The sequence below is a fragment of the Rhea americana genome, unplaced genomic scaffold (assembly GCF_003343005.1).
Source record: "Rhea americana isolate MKP2758 unplaced genomic scaffold, rheAme1 scaffold_218, whole genome shotgun sequence".
Lineage (NCBI taxonomy): Eukaryota > Metazoa > Chordata > Aves > Rheiformes > Rheidae > Rhea > Rhea americana.
In genome coordinates, this window is record NW_028186321.1 from 173,542 (window position 1) to 185,615 (window position 12,074).

Consider the following 12,074-nt stretch of genomic DNA (forward strand, 5'->3'; position numbering starts at 1 on the left):
AGAAAAAYCCTGTGCCCATAAAAAGCAGATATTGGTGGTTGGTTTCCTGTTTAAGCAGGCTGAAGCAGAGTGTTCTCTGCAGATGTGAAGAATATAAAACAAGAAAAACTTAAAACTTGTTTCTGAACAAAATAAAAGCCCATCAAGAACTGTTGAATAAAACCAGTGAAATTTTTCAAAATACTTTTCCTTACAGGAACTCCTATCTTAAACAAAAACACAAACACATCATGTAACATTCCATTTTGAGCATAACTCTACTGAAGTCAAGCTACTCCCAAGTTTCAATTTTTTTCAGGGCAAAAATCCAAAATTCCCAAACTTTCTTTGATTTGTCAAACCAATTTTCACAAAAAAAAAAAAAAAAAAAAGAAAGAAAGAAAGAAAAAGAAAATCCATTTAGATATTTTGAAGTACTATCAGGTGATTTTTAGCCTATAAAATACTATTTTCAGTTCCCTCTTTCCTTTAATGAAAATCCAGGATGGACGAGAAGTTAATTTTTAAAAGTTTTAACTGATTTTTTTTTCTCCAGATTAGTTCAAAATTCATCATACAATTATTTAGACTAGTGACACTCCTTTAAAGAACAAGAATTCAAACACTATAAAATTAAAATCAAATGTGAAATCATGCAATCATTTCGTTTTTAAAAACTGCTTTTATCATATTACATGCTAGCAAGAATCCATCGTAAATTATCAGCAATTCTACTCAGCTTTTATTAACAAATCACGATTTAGTGATCCACATAAGATCGATTTTTGACTTTCTTCCAGTTACTAAAGAAACTCAATACATATGATGAAACCACAATTATGATACCCTTCCCAGCAACTCCAGTTGGATAAGAAAAGCAACAGACAATTATTAGCCTRCTACTTATAAGATTTTTGTTGAAAGAATTACAAAACTTTAGTGTCAATTCCTCAGTTAATATAGGAAATTTGTGTGGAAGAAAGACCACCAATTTGTCCACTCACTAGAATTTTGCCTTGAAGCGTTCTTCAGAATATGGATGCTATTTTACATAGATATACTTTAATGCTCATGAAAATATTATTTCAGAGGATTGCAATATGAAAACCTCCAAGTCCAAAACATGCTCTACAGCACTTAATTACATACATCTGCAGCAGAAATGAAAACCACAGAGCAATATAAGAAATCCTTTGCCCACTTTTGGAGTCCGTTACTAAAAAAAGATGAGTTCTTAGAAAGGAAACGCTGTGCTTCTCTTGGTTCAACCAGAAGCTGAAATATTTTTGAAATCCCATTTTGTAGTATTTATTGACATTCACATATAAGAATTCAAAAAACTTTCATCTTCTTCAAATTTCACCTCCGAGGGTTGTGTTATAGTCCAAACAGGACATGTCATTTATTTTAGGAATCTTACATCCCTGTTTCCAGTGGCAATGTACTAATTTAAGTAGGTACATACCTCAGCCCAACTTCTCTCACGTTTCTCCTCGCTACTGTTTTTCCTGGAGATTATGCTAACATGTGTATATATTAACATGCCTCAATATTTAGGGACCACCTCACAAACAGAAGGTTGGCCTACTGGAGTCACTATAACTCGAAAGCACAGATCACCTCTGCTCAGTTTATAATGCATTTATAAATGTGTGATTCTGCAACTAGAACCTGAAGAGGCATGCAAGCATCCAGTTTCACCTCTTACAACACAAACTGTTTCAAGTCGCCTACGTTAATTTCTATTTTTAGTTTCACACCAGCATCTGCTCTTGAGTTCACCTCCGCTCCTCCTTTATGGTTTCACTGCTTCCTCCATATCTGCAAGTACAAAGTCTTTGCAGGAGTATTAAAATAGCATGCAATGCTCACAGTTCTATAGCCCAATTTCTCCTTTGAGAGCTAATAATTTTACACAAAGCAGGCAGAGACCACTGATCCATTGCAGAGGCCTGTTAAGGGTCAGTGGAACTCCAGATAAATAAGATCATGCAGTTCTTGGGTCCAAAATAGACTTTGCACTTCCTATATGAAAGCTTAACTATGAAATAAGGTGAGACAGTCACTACTGCTTAATGCCTCCTAGTTTTATTTTACATGCATTTTCCTCAACAATCTGTGTATATTTATCACTAATTCCATTTTTGTATGTAGACTGACATTTGTTCTTCCTGCTGTTTGATTATGAATATTGTGAACTTCAGACTTAATTCAAAAAAAAAAGCCTATTATTGAGGTAAGTTATCTAAGATGATTAAGAAATACATTAATAYCTAGTCACTCACCTCTGAAATGATGAACATTTATAAAACTATATTTAATAAATATAAAATAATACTATGAGTCATGCCCATCCACCATCCCTCCCCTCTTCCTCGTTAGGTTCTACTATTTAAACTGGCTCTCTCACTACACAGTGAAGGTAAATAGTATCCTCAGCAATCTCCTCCACTCCTTCCTGCAGCTTCAGGGACAGTTTAATTGTTAAGTACTCTCAGTTTTTGCCTATGCAATTACTGCCAGCTTCCTGCTGTATATCACAACTCTCCAGTTGGTTCTCTCTTTYACTGGAGGCTCCATTTACTGAATCCCATGGGTAAGGGATGAAGGTACATGCCCTGCTTGTACCTTGAAAAACACAGCAATGAAGGCTTTCTTCCTTACACACTTTTAGGACAAAATAGATGGGGAAAATAGAGGGGAGAAAAAAAATKAGACAAATAGTTCACAAAATCCTCTGAAAATAAGCCATGCAAATCTGAGACAGCTGTTTACAAGTTTCTTCATTTTCAACMCCCTGAAAACATCTTAGTACAGATGCAGAACACTGTACACATAATTTAAGTCCAGAGTCAACAGCCTTGCTCATTTTTCACAGAGCTCTCAGATCCACCAGATCCTCAAAAGTGCCCAAAACAAGACAGAAAAACAGTAATCCAGGAGTTGGAGAGATAATCTGGACAATTCAGATGATGTTTGAAGATATTTTGGGATTGGCTATTTTAAAACAACAAGCTGAGCATTTCCCAATCACCCTTCATGGTTTAGTTTCTGATCTACAGGACACAAAGGATATTGTAAGAGCTCATTAAACAGAAGACAGAATTTTGCTTTGCTTGATGCACCTGCAAGCTAGTAACAACATTTTAACTATATCTGCAGATAAGAACTAGAAACCTCCAGAAAACACTGACCACTAAAATTAAATTCCTTCTTCAAAAATGGAGAAGAATAAAGAAAAAAACAACTATAAAAAGCCAGTATTCATCTGGGAGAGAATTCCTAAGTAAAGATACTACTCTTCAAAATAAAAATAATAATAATTAAGCTCTATAAGTATCAGTAGAACTGACCTCTCCTATCCCTGTTCAAGGTGGCTAGAAGGCATGTCAAACAATACACCCCTTCCCAACATCTAATCCAACCTCAAACCAAACCAAGCCACAGAATAGAAGCATCATTCGCACTGATGAATCATCTAATAACTGTGAAGTGGTCTACACTCAAGTCTTATTATTCATTCTTCATTCTGTCTTCAAAACACATTTAATCATGTTTTCCAGGAAGAATTTTTGAAAATCGGATAGCCAGCTATTCTTCTCTTTTCCAGTATACCTCAATGAGTCAATTTCTATCATTTTATCCCATACAATCTCTCTCTCAAAACCCAGAGTATTAATCATAGGCACTTTTAAATACTTGCACATAACCAACATTTATAATAAAAATAAAGTACATTTTAAAACAGAAATACAATCAAAGTATGTAGTTCAACATACCTTCTTTTGGTACAAATTGACTTCAGCTAAGTCTCTAACTGCCCTTAGGCCCTGGTATAGTAATACACCAATGATAAAAGAGTTGACTCAAACTGAAGTAGGAAACAACCAACATGAAAATAACCATGAAGAAGATGCATGTAGTTAATTAACCCAGACCACCTTCCCACTTCCTGCTTCTCTTGCAGTTAAGATTTTCCACATTGCTTGCTAGAAAGCTGCAATAATTCACCATGAACAATGATATCAATTCACGTGCTCTACATCTTTGGGTTAGACAGAGGTGACACTACTGTAGTCCAGGTGAAAATTTCAGTACATTTTAGAGAAACAGAGTTCTAAGCTAAACGTTCATAACTTACCTGAATCTTTCATTTGCCAGTCTATTTCAAATACTGATCTGCAAGTTCCATAATGGAATGGACTGAAGTTTGCGCAAAACTTTCTGCAGGAACTTCTGCAAATGAAGTTTCATGCTCTGAAATTAATTTCTTTTTTTCAGGTTAAATTATCTGCAGTAGTATGCTCAAAGCTATGCAATACCAAGAAATGAGGAAAATAAGGAAAGTTCTCTTTTGTGCATCAAGAGAGCCAAAACGAAGGGCAACACTGCTTCATCTGTTAACGGTTTCTGCTTACCTAAAACAAGTACTTCAATTTTCCCTGTAAACGCCATTGAGTAAACTCAATAAAACCAGCATCCTATAAAATGAAGCCATAACCAAAGGCACTCTTGAAACTTACATATCAGTAACCTATGGTGGATAACCTAGCCCAGAAATCAATAGATTAAAAAGTCAAAAGATAATGGAAGAACAGGATCACAAACCTTAAAAAAAAAAAAAAAAAAAAGGAAAACACACACAGAAGTCAGCTGTACAGTTCTCATCACTCCCTATCAAGTCTAAACAATACTAAGTTACCAAAAATGAGATATAAGCAAAGAGACAGCACGAGTACAACTGTTAAAAACAGATAGTTATACTAACTCACTTTGACTTAAGGTTTTTTAAAATAAGCTTTTAAAAGCTTGCTCATATAAATTTACAGACCAGTAGAAGTGTTTAATAATGCAAGTTTGGATTTTATTTTTTATTATCCCAAGTATTTTTAATGTTATTATGGGACACTTCAAAATTTTAAATAAATGCTGTATTTAAGACCCCAAATATGCCAAATTAGGTACTTGTAAACATCAACGGAACTAGGAGTACCTTAAAACTAAGCAGGGAATATGCATATATTATTTTCTTACTTATTAGTCAACCAGAACCTTTTCCATTTCAAAATATTGTTATCAATAAAACATTATTTAAATATGCAATTACCATTAATTTTCATTTAGACCAACCACTTTGAGAATTCTGGTTAAATACACTGCTAGCTATTTCAAATTTAACCAAAGCTTATATTCAAACATAAAAAGGTAATAATAATTCTCAAAATAATTCTCAAAAGCACCCCAATGACTTTGAAGAACCAAATCTACTTCCATCAAACTGCAGATCCTGATGGAGCTTCTCACCCAAGAAAGCTCAATATGCAAAAAGGGTTATGCTGATTAAAAATACAGTAAAATGTTTACCAGCAATTTCTAARCCAGTGTTATCCATTTCCAGTTATACAGTGCGATACAAGCATGCATCTTTTTCCTATGCAGTATGCAAAAAATCAAAAGGCTTAGCTAGGAAATTTGAAAATACCTTCATAGAATACTCTTACTGTGTTAAAAAAAATAGCAGCATGGATATATTTATTAGCAGCATCATATATTACAAGCCATCTGAACACAAGAGTAAGACAACATTTAAAAATTTTTGTCTACAATGRGCTCAGCATACGGCATGCTTTAAATGCTAGTAACCAACTGCAGATTTTAACTAGAACAGTATAAATAACTGATTTTTCAGTTCATTTGAAGTATCAAATAATGAAAAGAACAATCTCAGATGAATACATTGTTTGATCTTCTTCCTTACCCTCTGTACATTCAATGACACAAACATTGGGTTTATTGTACAGTAATTTTTCTGTACAAAGATAGCTTTCTCAAAGAGTGAATTCCTATGAGTATGGAGAATAACAGTACTCCACCTACAGAGTAATCCCAATACTACCTGGAAACCATCAGGCTCCTGATGCTTAACAGGATTGATGTCTGATCCACATATAGCAAGACAAACACTAAAGAAGAATCAGAAGTCCTGTGTAAGTGAAACAGCATGCCTGGAAATCCTGACCTACTATGAATGTGCAACAGGCCGATTTTCAACATACTAACCTGCAGTCTTCCCCCATGAAGCGAACAAACAGATCAACCAAACGAATCTTTTCCATTTACCTCAAAATTCAGGTCACCAATATCTGGGTATGAATACAGTATAAATAAAGAAGTCACTTAACACTTAAAGCGAACTTGATTCACAACACACACACATACTCCGAGGGGAAAAAAATATAACCAAAGTTTGAAGTCATTACTAAGCAGGAACGTTTCTGAAGCAATAGAACATCCTTAAAGCACTCCCCGTTTAACCTTGTGCCACTAGCACGCATACTAGTACTGACACTAGTAGCTATGAAAAATAATTTGCCAAATGAATTGTCAGTACAATATAAGTTTCCATTTGTTATTATAAACCTCCTTAAGGAGTTAACCAATACATTTAACAACATCCTTTGAAGTGCAGTTTTAAGAGGATTGCTCACTCATAACAAACTTGACATGTAACTGTTCTGGTGCTTGAAAGCGGAACACTTAAGTCACTAGTCTGAATGAGTTTGAACAAGATACTTTCTTGGACATRGGATGTAAACGTATAGGGGACCAAAGCAACCATTAAGAGCACACTGGTTTAATGCGTAATTATTTTGAGGTGCAAGTTTTTTCACATATATCTTGTTCAGTATGGAAAGATTGCTCCTGGGGGTGTAGACTCTCAACAATGGAAACTCGTGTTTGCAAAGCCTGATAATTGCTTCCTAGTCTATACTTTCAGTTTACAGCAGCGGCAATACCATTTTACATTTCCAACAGGAGGATTCTTAATTCCAGATACTTTTAGCTATATAAAGCTACTGCAACTACTTCTAAGCAGTGCCTTCAAATTCTTTTTCTTTTTCCCCTCAGGGGGTGGGTGTGGGAAAAGTTGATTTCTCCTTACACTCTTTCAAATGARAGGTCAATAAATCTGATCAAGTTTAAGAGATTTTGACAATCGTTCCAATAGAATCAACAAACAAAATTGACAGCTAAAAGATTCAGATGTAATGCTTAGCTCAAACTGAAAACAAAGAAGAGAACAGGAACAAACACAGCTTGCTATTGTTGTGTGTGTGACAGGATCTTCATACAAAGAAAAATTTTACCTATTTTTTTAATCATTTTAATACTTTTTTAAAACAAGTAAATAGTGCAGTACTCTTAATGTTTTTTAAAAAAATCTCTTTCAGCTAATTCAAGATGTTTTCAGTCAAAACTCTTATCTGTTTTTCTGACTTTATTCCCTCAGTACGGAATTTACCTTAGCTGTTAACTTGTGCAGTCACTTCAACCTCTCCCTCATGACCTGAGGAGGTAACTATATGCCACATATTACTACCATATCTGAATATATCAAAATCTCCGACTGACTTATCCTTGTAACATTTTGTGATGTAGAAAGCTTCTATTATTCTGCAGTTTCAATATTAGAACTGAGGGACAGAGAAGCAACTTGTCCCAGGCCACACAAGCAGCTTTTGGCAAGGTAGTGAGCTGAACCTGTTTCCCAAGTCCCAGTGCAGCAACTTCACCACTGAACCACCTTTCTTCTACATAAAATACCTGAAACTATTCAGATTTTCAAGGCAAAGGCATATGTTCAAACCTGAAAACTGTTTAAACTGTTGAATGCCACAGATGTCTACCAGACCTACAACTCCCTCCTTGTGCAGATAACATCTGTTAAAAGTACGTAGCTCATACAGTTCTGCACCAGAAAGTTTAATAAGTTCCTTCTCCAAGATTAAAGAAACACCTACACATTCTAGATGCTTCTGCATGTCCCTAGAGGGAGAAAACATTGCCTAGCACTGAGACAATGAACCAAGCTTCCTTCCTTTACAGTAACAAAATCCTGTTGCTTTACCTAGCACTAACAGGAAGGTGTTATTTATAAAATTGCCAATATACAAATATGCATCCAAACACTCACAAAGTAGTTCTACAGCATGTAGCAAGAGGACCGCAGACTTAAAAAAAAAAAAAAAAATTAACAGATTTTTCAAACCTTGATTTCAGAGATCAGTATAGGAGTAGAAAATGCTCTTTGCTTCAAAGCTTAACAGCTTTGAAATAGCTCACCAATATCTCTCATTCCAATTTATTTCAGTCATTTTACCCACAAAAGCATAACTTGAAYAACTTACACTCATTTCTCTGATCTCTCCAGCAGTTTTTTTTAAAAATAAACTACATTTCTACACATCTGATTAAATTTATCAGAATTGATATTCATGTTCATAATATAATTTTAAAAAGCACTGAGAGCAACATTTTCAGACATGTCATGCTGTAGTTAAACAAAAAACAACAACAACAGAGTAAAAGAGTACTGACTGCTGTATTTCTTCCATAATTTGTTTCTTAGTGACATCTATTTCTCCACTTTGTAAACTATTTCTTATGTTAGTTTCCTATATTTCCATACTCTGTCACTAAAGATTGGTAAGTTGTTATCCTCTATTTTCATGCAATTATACAACCGCATGAAGATTTATTTGGCTCCAAGCACCAGGAAATATTTTCCAAGAACATTTTCTATTGCTCTTAATTATCAAGAAAAAAAAAWTGCAAAAAAGACACTTTCTCCTGCTTCACAAGCTATTGTTAAGTCAAACACTGACATACAGCTGGTATGGGAAAGTGTACACCTCCACATGCTAGGAAACCTTTCAGTTTTATGATGCACTCACTCCACTGCTTCTGGTTTGCTGCATTTTGAAGGAACTACATTTACTATGATAGCTGTCAGTTCTAATAACCAAGGACACTTATGACTAAAGACACTGATGGAATTCTAAAACTACTAAAACAGATTAAGAATTTCACAGGCCTAGCAGTTTGGGCTATGTCCAACACTCTACTGGAGGCTGTATTATAAGTGCGTATCTGTTCGCATTTCCCAAATGTCCTAAAGTTCTAATTTGTTACGGTCAATAAAAACTGACTTTTCACTTCTTTTCCTTTATGTTAACATTCTGACATACCATCAGCCTTTATTACTCCTGCTGATCAGCCTCCTTGCCTTTCGAAATAAGTCACAATCACTACAAAAAAAAAAAAAAAAAAAAAGCTTTTTCTTGCATTCAAGTAATTTCCCTAATATATGCTCCTTCTCTATTCCCAGTTCTTTCTGCCTACTCTCTCTAAGTTCCTACTCCTGAGAAAGGACAAATACAAGGAGAGAGAAGGAAGAGGAAAAAGCATTAAGATGCTTTCAGTTTTCTTTATACACTGTTTCTTTTCCCAATTACAGTTCTTCCCCAAATCAAAATTACTTTTTTTTTTAAGGAAGAAAACACTCTAAACAAAAAGAAGCTGTCTACAGACTTTTCTCTCTCATTCTTTAATTTACRCAGAAGCATCTACTCTTCTGAAACATTCAAATACTACAGTATACTTGTTAGTCGCATATCATTTTCTTCCACTTTTGTAATTCATACCTATAGTACAGAATATTAACCATTGTTATGTAATCCATTAAACTGTAAAGACGAAGAAAATTTTTAAATTATTTTTAATCAGGAATTAACATTTTTACACTAACAAAGTAAAATAGTAATTTTTAATAACTTCATGCAGAACATAAGGGATTCACAAGAAGTTTTTATATTTTATGTAAAGTTGTCTCCTGCAGTCCAGTACTCACTGATATCATGCTGAGTATTAACCCAATTATGTAACACAAAGAATAGTACCATTTATTGAATTACCACTTTCTGCAGCACCAATGCTTATTTGTCCTCAAATTATAAGGCTCCCCTCCAAATATCAATCAGGCTAAGAGAGGCATTTATCAAGAGACATTTCGTTTTACTTTTAACTGACCTRAAGTGTTAGTCTTTTAACACTTACTTGTATGACAAACAAGAAAAAGAGGACTTCTACAGTTCATTATTTTTATAGACTTGATAGAATTTTACATACTGTTACTTGTGTAAATCTGTCAAAAAAAAAAATCCAGAAGTAGACTTAGTGAAAAGCTATAAACTGCAGGGACTTAAAAGGCAAACCCACTGTTCAAAACCCATTATTAAGACTCACTAGATTGCAGTGGGTGCCTTGTGAATTTATCCAGCATGGAGCTTCAAGAGAACAAATGATAAAACTTAAAGAAAGAATTCTTCCTATACCTCTTGGGATTTAGAGTAAGACATTCTCAAGGACTATGGAATTCACTTAAAAGTTGTACCTGCAACTCAGTTTTGAAGTAAACTGATGTAATACTTCATTACTTTCATAATAATTTTCAAAACTCAGGTATAGAAAAGAAGAAAGACCAGCCTTAGAAGTGCAGTATAGTAAGTCTATTAAAATGGGCAGAAAAATGAACCCATTGTACAGTAACCAGCTGAAGATACCACAGCTCCCTTTCAGTAAAGATTGTGTTTGTGTTGCTTCATAGTGAACATAGCTTAAGTGTATAGAAAGGAAGTGGATAAAGAAAAAAAAGAAAAAAGTACAGGAACAAAAAACATCCCTTCCCCCTGCAAAAAAAGAAAACACCACCCATCAACAACCCTACAGGATTCAGTAATTCAATAGTGCAAAGTTATTCCTGAAATCTCATAGGCCCAAATTGTGCGATCAAATATGGCTCCATCTTCCAGTGTAACGTATGCAATTTRTAGGCAACAAAAAAGCAGATGCAGCTCAGTTTACTATAAGGAGAAGAACCTCACAACCTCTTTCAAAGTACTATGCTTTTGTAAGAGGGTGAACCATGAAGAAATCTAGATCTTAAGAAGCTAAGGAAATTACTCTCTCAGCTTTTCTCTCAGATAAGCAATAGCCTTATTTCCATAATGCTCCGCCTAACAAATTAATATCTAAACCTTTTTCTCACTTGGAGGTAAACTGTTCTGTTTATTGATTTCACTAGCTTGGTGACCAGTGAAAGTTAGGCATAAAATTTTTAAGAAACAGGGGCTTCAAAAATAGCAGCCTGTTCCCCAAACAGAAAATGCTGTCCTTCTAAAATTACTAGGCAAAGACTTTATGCAATAACATAATACTGTTTATAAAGGTTATACATTAATTACACCTGTGGGAACTGCAGAATACATACAGTAAAGTCTGTCCGATAAGCTAATAAGCTATCAAATGCATGCTTGGAATTTCACACTTGCTAAAAGTTGTAAATATGATAAAATTAATTACAGCTTAACATTTACTTATAGTCCAGTTACCCATTTAAAGACACGTTGCTTCATTAAATAAGCAGCRCAGGTTGCAGCCAAGCTGGAAAACCAACTCGGAAGTGCAGGTTTGTATTGCAAGCACACTAGAGAACAGTTTTTCTAAAGCAGGCCCTCCCCAGAACTAGCGTCTTCTGAACAGAAAAATAAAACTAGCCACTAGGTGTTAGCTGTCACAGCCAGGAGCAGCTCCCCTCCAGCACCAAGCGCGGGCCGGACAGGCAGCGGCACAAGCTGGCAGCCAGGGCGCTCCGGGAGCCCACGCCCTCCCAGGCACCATCACTGCACGGCTCTGCCCAGATAAGATCGCTCCTTCCCATCATGCTCAAACACCGAAGTTGAGAAGAAGAAGAAGAGGGGAAAAAAAAATACGGGTAATGAGATCATCCTCTTACCCCCGGGGACGTGACAGAGCCCTAAATGCGCAGCGGGGTAATTACACCGCCACCTCCTATACACTCCTCCAGGACGGCGAAAGCCCTAGGAGAGCCCCCACACTCAGGCAGTGATTTCAGGAGAAAAAGAAGGGGGAGAGAGGGAGGCACGAAACGGTTGTGACACGGGGAGCCACACAAAGGCAGGGGCGTCGGAGGGAAAGGATAGTGTCTTGCCTGGTCAAACATCAAGGAAGACAGGAAGAAAGAAAATAACAGAGGTACTTCCCCCGCCGGGCCAGGCCGGGCCGGGCCGGAGCGGGCCAGACGGGACCGGAGCGGGCCGGCCCGCCCCGCCGCCCCGGCCCCAGCCCCGCCGCCCCCGGCCCGGGCCGAGGCACTTACTGGACTCCAGGGCAGGTCCGGGGTGCCCCCGCGAGGAGAGCCTTGCCGCGCGGGGACCGCCACCTCCCGCCGCGCC

The 12,074-nt window shown here is 36.4% G+C and overlaps 1 protein-coding gene across 4 annotated transcripts in view; it reads right to left on the reverse strand.

Moving 5' to 3' along the window:
• PLEKHA1 (pleckstrin homology domain containing A1) overlaps positions 1 to 12,074 on the reverse strand; it is a 38,699-nt gene extending 26,625 nt beyond the window's left edge. For all 4 annotated transcript variants that reach the window (XM_085305242.1, XM_085305245.1, XM_085305244.1 and 1 more), the window contains exon 1: positions 11,999 to 12,074. The gene's annotated coding sequence lies outside the window, so the exon portion shown is untranslated. The remainder of the gene's footprint in view (positions 1 to 11,998) is intronic.